Source organism: Taurulus bubalis (genome assembly GCF_910589615.1).
Source record: "Taurulus bubalis genome assembly, chromosome: 5".
NCBI lineage: Eukaryota > Metazoa > Chordata > Actinopteri > Perciformes > Cottidae > Taurulus > Taurulus bubalis.
Window position 1 is genome coordinate 10,203,001 of NC_136593.1, and position 6,040 is coordinate 10,209,040.

At 38.6% G+C, this 6,040-nt stretch overlaps 1 pseudogene across 1 annotated transcript; it reads right to left on the reverse strand.

Moving 5' to 3' along the window:
• Positions 1–666: 666 nt before the first annotated feature.
• LOC306736638 (SH3 and cysteine-rich domain-containing protein 3-like) lies at positions 667–4,394 on the reverse strand (annotated as a pseudogene). Its single transcript has 7 exons — positions 4,378–4,394; positions 4,081–4,160; positions 3,598–3,743; positions 3,423–3,484; positions 2,444–2,547; positions 2,189–2,222; positions 667–765 (listed from the first exon to the last, which is right to left on the reverse strand). The product of its transcript is annotated as an SH3 and cysteine-rich domain-containing protein 3-like (transcript).
• Positions 4,395–6,040: the final 1,646 nt, after the last annotated feature.

Consider the following 6,040-nt stretch of genomic DNA (forward strand, 5'->3'; position numbering starts at 1 on the left):
CCACACTTCACATATTACATGCATAATTTGCATTTTTGCACTCTCCTATTGTTTGTTATTGTTTGTTTATTTACACCCCACACACTTAATATGCACATACATACTTGCACTTTTGCACTTCTACTGTTTAAGTTTAATTGAATTCCTAAATTAATACTGTGTTCTTTCCTTTCATCCCAGCTATTTTATTTTATTTTTATTTTATTAGTATTATTATTGTATATATCTTTCATCCCTGCTGTTTTGATATCTTATTTTCTGTCTGTAAATTGCTGCTACTCGACACCAAATTTCCCCTTAGGGATTAATAAAGTATATATTTATTCAATGGGAGTCCAGGCTATACTTAGAAGAGTGTCAACATGTCAAAAAACTACTCTCCAGTTTGCAGAATACCGGTAAAACAGGCAAAAAGAGACACATTAAAGTGGAAAAGATAAACAGATAAAGATAAACCCATTTACTTTTAAATAACAATTACATGTTAAATACACATTGCATACAAAGATGCAATGTCATTAAAAGTATGAGCTCATAAAACTCAAGTCAAACACCAAAAGAAAATGTTGAAAATGTGTTGAAATGCAAAAACAAAAGTGTTGATTGAAGAACAAACGTGTCAGCAAGCAGCAGGTGATGAAAGTGGGAAGGAGGCGGGCCGAGAGTTCAGATCTCCTGCAGCAGGTTGGAGGGGAAGAAGCCGAGCTTCCGTCCTGTACTGACCTTCAGGTAGCCGTTAACCTCCTCACCTTTCTTCACTACGATCTGAGGGCACGCACAACAGACACATTTAGACTGGGACACATCTCAAATGTTTCCCTTGATACTTTCAAATTCAACATTTGAAAGTGTGCAGGGATCAATTTCTAAAAGCAGAACAAGCCAAAAAAAAAATAGAGCAATTTGTCAAATCTCCTCTGGATCAGTGTTTAGTAATTATTAAGTTGTATGAAACTTCAACAGTCCCCAGTGTTTGTTAGTGAGTGAATTAAGCTTGGCTTTAATTAAGCAAACAATCTATTGAGAATTGATTTGAGAACTGGCCAGAAGGCTTAGGGCTGCATGTTGGTGCGGACATCACTCCTATGTATTTGTGTGTAGAGTATAGAGACTGTGCATGAGGATCAACTGTCCTCACAGCCACAGAGAGATGCACAACAACATATTACAACCTCTTGATTATTTATTTTAGTGTGTTCAGTTTAGAGATAAAACTGGGATTAGGTTTATGGATATAGGAGGCATTAATGGTTTGGTTATATAATCCTGCATCTCTGTGTGTGTGTGTGTGTGTGTGTGTGTGTGTGTGTGTGTGTGTGTGTGTGTGTGTGTGTGTGTGTGTTTTAACTAAAGACAAGTGATTAAGTTGAAAAAGATCGACAAATAATCCCCAAATGTCCAAGAAGAGAAAGATTGATGCAGAGGGAATGCCATTTAAAGAAGATGGGAAAGTGAATACATGTTTGTCCTTAAAGGAGACAAACCAGTAAATCTTCTGTGTAATGAGGCCGTGTGGGTGAGGAAGGAATACAGTGCATGCTAAAGGTATGTGAGCAGGTGTGCCCCAGACCACACCTGTCACACATGTTCTTAGCAGCTCACAATTATCTGTTGGACCAGAGTTATGTCCTTCTCAACTGTGACAAAAAAAGTTTTGAACAAAGTTAATGTAATAACGTGCGTTTGATCTTTCATAGAGTAATGAGCATTTCTTAACCCTAAGTTAAATGGATTTATGTTGTAATAACAGACAGATTTGCATACTTATATTGTTTTATTTATATAAATGCATGTAGAATATTGGTACACTTGAATAAACAATAACCGAATGCAAAGACAGTTATTTAACAATATGTTAGGGAGTAGTTTATACAGTGTTACAGTTACAACCGGCCCTTTGAGGGCAACCATAATGCTGATGTGGCCCAGGGTGAAAATGAGTTTGACACCCCTGCTCTACTGTATTGTTCAGGCTACTTTACAGCCTATTTACTCCTATAAACCAAAATGTGGGAAATGCAAGCGTAGGTTCACTTTTAGAGAATGTAAATTTTTTTTGATCTGGAACTCTGTTTGTGAAAAGAATATCACTGTGAACTGTTTACGTTGTTTCCACTTTGGGTCCTTTGATTGTCGACTGACTTTACAACTACATATATAATAAACACAAAGCTCAAAAGTAGCTGACTTGGAAGTTGATAAACGCACACATGAACTCATAACTTTTGGAGAGCAGACAGAGTTGAAAACATCCCCTTGACATCCCTGTGAGTAATATGAGGAAACGGATCTAGGACTAAGCCTCCAGCATCCCTCAGTGGAGTCATCTATCACTGTGATGCGGTCACCAGCATTTGGGAACAAACAGGATATTAAATATAAAAAGAAACTAAATAATGACACAACAAAAGTATGTTTGCTGCCAGTGAGCCGAGGGCCTTACTGATCATCCAGATCGTCTTTCTCTTTGGCTTTGAAGCGGTACAGAGCCACATCGTAGTGACACTGACTGAACACGCCGATCTTCCCTGGCTGAAGCTTTTCACTCTGATGAGAGCAAGCATACAAAGCACATTTAGGAGGTATCTTCATCATAGTTAGTTTTCAACGAATGATTATTTTTATTGTCGATTATTTTCTCAATTAATTGATTAGTTGTTTGTGTAACACCCTGTGTATTCTGTGTGTGTCTTCCCAGTGTTTCCTGATTGTTTATTCCCTTCACCTGTTCTCGTTCCAGACTCCTCCCTCCTCCTGTGCCTTTCCTCTGTGTGATTGTAAAGCCCCGCCCTCATTTTTTCCACCTGTGCCTCATTGCCTGCCTTTTCCTGTGTATTCAGTCAGTGTCTTTCCCTTGTCAGTTGTGAGATTGTCTTTTACTTTGGTCTTCTTTGTATACCCGCATGTTGCTTCGCTTTGAATGAACTTTGAATGAATTCGTAAAGTACTTTTGATTCCTGAGTCCCTGCCCCACCACACCCGGTCATGACAGTTTGGTTTATATAAGTTGTCAAAAGATTAACAAATTTCCATCAGTGAAGTTTTCAAATATAATTTTTCGCATATATTCAGTTCACTGTCACAGAGGAGTAAAGAAACCAGAGAATATTCACATTTAAGAAGCTGGTATGAGAGAAGTTTGACTTTGAGCTAATTCATTGTTTGCAATTCATTTAATAGATGACAAGTAATGTATAAATTGCTCAATCATTTATTGATTAGCTTTCATGATAGTGTTCATTGAACATTGTGGTCATCACCATCACATTTTCTGACCTTGTCATCAGCAGGAGCCTCGTCTCCACTTTTGTCCCAGACGACACAAACAAATTAGTCATCTTCAGATATTGTATCTCCATTATGGCAACAAATATTTGATGTTACTTCTGCTTAATTCTACAGATGCTGGATCCAAAACAAACTGAAGTAAAAGCGGAGACTTCTCTTTTGCAGTTCTTACATCGCAATGCAAACGTACTGTTTACTGAAGAGAAAACACAAATAAAACAAAATTACATCCAGAAAACTTGATTTTTTTCAAGATCGCAATGCACTGGAGTCCACTTATTCCATCATGCAGGAAATAGAGAGAAGTACACACTATCATGACGTCACAGAACTTTGGCTTCTTGCAGTAGTGGTCCTTGAACTTGTGAGGTCGGTCGTTGACTGGTTTAACTGGTTCTGGAGGAAGTGGTTCATCTTTGTCCTCTACCTCTTCGTCATAGATAACATACGTATACCTGGGTGTAGGCGAGGAATGAGGTTCAAAATCACAACAGAGCAGAACAAAGATAGCACAAATTTCAGAGACAGATATCGGAGTAAATAAATCCCAAACTACCTGCATGACTTAATACCACTAGAAAAACAGAACAAACATGTTTTTTTTACCAGTTATTTATATAACACATAAGCTCAAATATTGATCACAATTTGCAATATCATATAAAACGTTTTGATCAGTCACTTGGCATTGATGAACAGTAAACTGCCCCTTTGTTTGTGTGTGTGTGTGTGTGTGTGTGTGTGTGTGTGTGTGTGTGTATCTCACATGTTGCCTGATATCGGATGTCTCACCGTGTTGTCCTCCTCTTTCACCACATTATCAGGCAGAGGGGATTGTCATGAAAATCTGTGTCAAGTCTGTGTCATCCAACCTGTCATCACCAGGTGGCAAATGTCACATTGAAAAGCAAATGTTGGAATGCACAAGACAAATATGTGGCTAGTGCATGCCTTAAAAGTCACATTTCCGTTTTCTAAAGTATTCTTTATGTAATTATTTGGTATTTGACAAAACATTTCATTGGATTATTATTCTGCTTGTGTTCCTCCCTTTCTTTATTAGATGGTCAGTCTGCAGATTGAATTTACAAGTCGTAATGAGCCATTATATCATTTGGTCAGTCGAAGTTTATATCCTCCAGATATGCAGAGTCAGGACCAGCAGATGGCGCTGTGGTCAGAAAACATACCAGCATCACTTCTGTTGCTGTGTAGGGAAGCCCAAAAAGGGCCCTCTGAAATCCCAGTCAGCTTCTAATAATAAAGCAACTGCTTTCTGCTCGGCTTATACTTAATGATCAACGCAAGATCGAGAGAAATATTTATCTTGTTTCATTTATATTTTACAGGTGTTCTCACCACATTTGGCATCGCTTTAGTTATCAGTGAACAAAGTGTAGCTGTCCTCAAGATGCAGCGAATGCTGAGGTCTATTCTGGCCTCTTGAGGCCCCTTGATCCTAGCAAAGTTAAATCAGGACCCACTTGTAACCTGGTACAAGGTGGCAAAACTCAGGTTTCTACATGTTAGAATAACAAGAAAACATTCAGTGATCCAACACTTAACAAATGTCCAGCAGGTATTAGTAAAGTTAAAAATGACTAAAGAAGGATGGATCATTCCTGACCGTGAAACTTGAAATCCACTTCCTCTCAAAGTGAAGGGACTCCACATGCAGCTTCAAACTTCTTGGGACGCTTTCTAGCTTTTTCTACCAGCTGCAGTCCTTTAGACGCTGAACTTTCCAAATCAGGCTCCAACAGGTGGGAGATTGGGATGAGTAATGCCAGCAGGCCGACCCAGCCCAGCCCAGAGTGTGTATATGTGTGTGTGTGTGTGTGTGTACTGTACACAGTGTTTGTGCGTTTACTGATGTCTTAGTGAAGTGTTGGGACAACATGACCGGCCACAAACGCTTCAGTGCTCCTTGACATAGGTGCTTCAAGTCTTTCATTTTAATTGTGAAGTTAGGTTTTTTTGTTTTGATGATGATGTTGGAGAAGCCCGTCTGGTGTTCAAAATCTCCCCGTTGAGTTTGGGATTGCAAACGTTATAGCTTCTGATTCACATCTTTTTCATCCTCCTTGAATAATGATGCTCCTTGTGCCCTCATATATATATATATATATATATATATATATATATATATATATATACCCAACCCAACATAACCCAAAATAATGTTAACGAGGAACTCGAAAGAAGTGAGTGACGGATAAATTAACGGCGGCAATTATTTGATCATGCATTAACACATTTTTCTTTTATTATTATTATTTAGAAAGTTTATACATACCCTTGATGCCAGCAAATCACCCACCCAAACAAAAAGTGGAGGGAGACTTCAGCAGACTGTTGGATGCAGCGTGTGTTCCAGAGTATGTTTAAGGCCGTTAATGGAGATCACTTTATTGGTTATTGGACTCAACACAACTCGCATTAGGAACAGAGCTGTTGATTGAACTTGTGACGAGTAATAGTTACCACTCAGCTGGGAGAGCTTCTCATAAAGTGCTCAGCTGTCCCAAACAGTCACATGGACACACACACACACACACACACGCACACACACGCACACACACGCACACACACACGCACACACACACACAGCTCAAACTTCAGGGTCAGCTACAATAAAGCTAAACAATGAACCACATGACACAGAAGATGTTTTGATAGATTTTTTCTTGACTTTTATATTTTTAAAAACAAACAAAAAATAACAGATTAAATAAAATTTACAGTAGACATA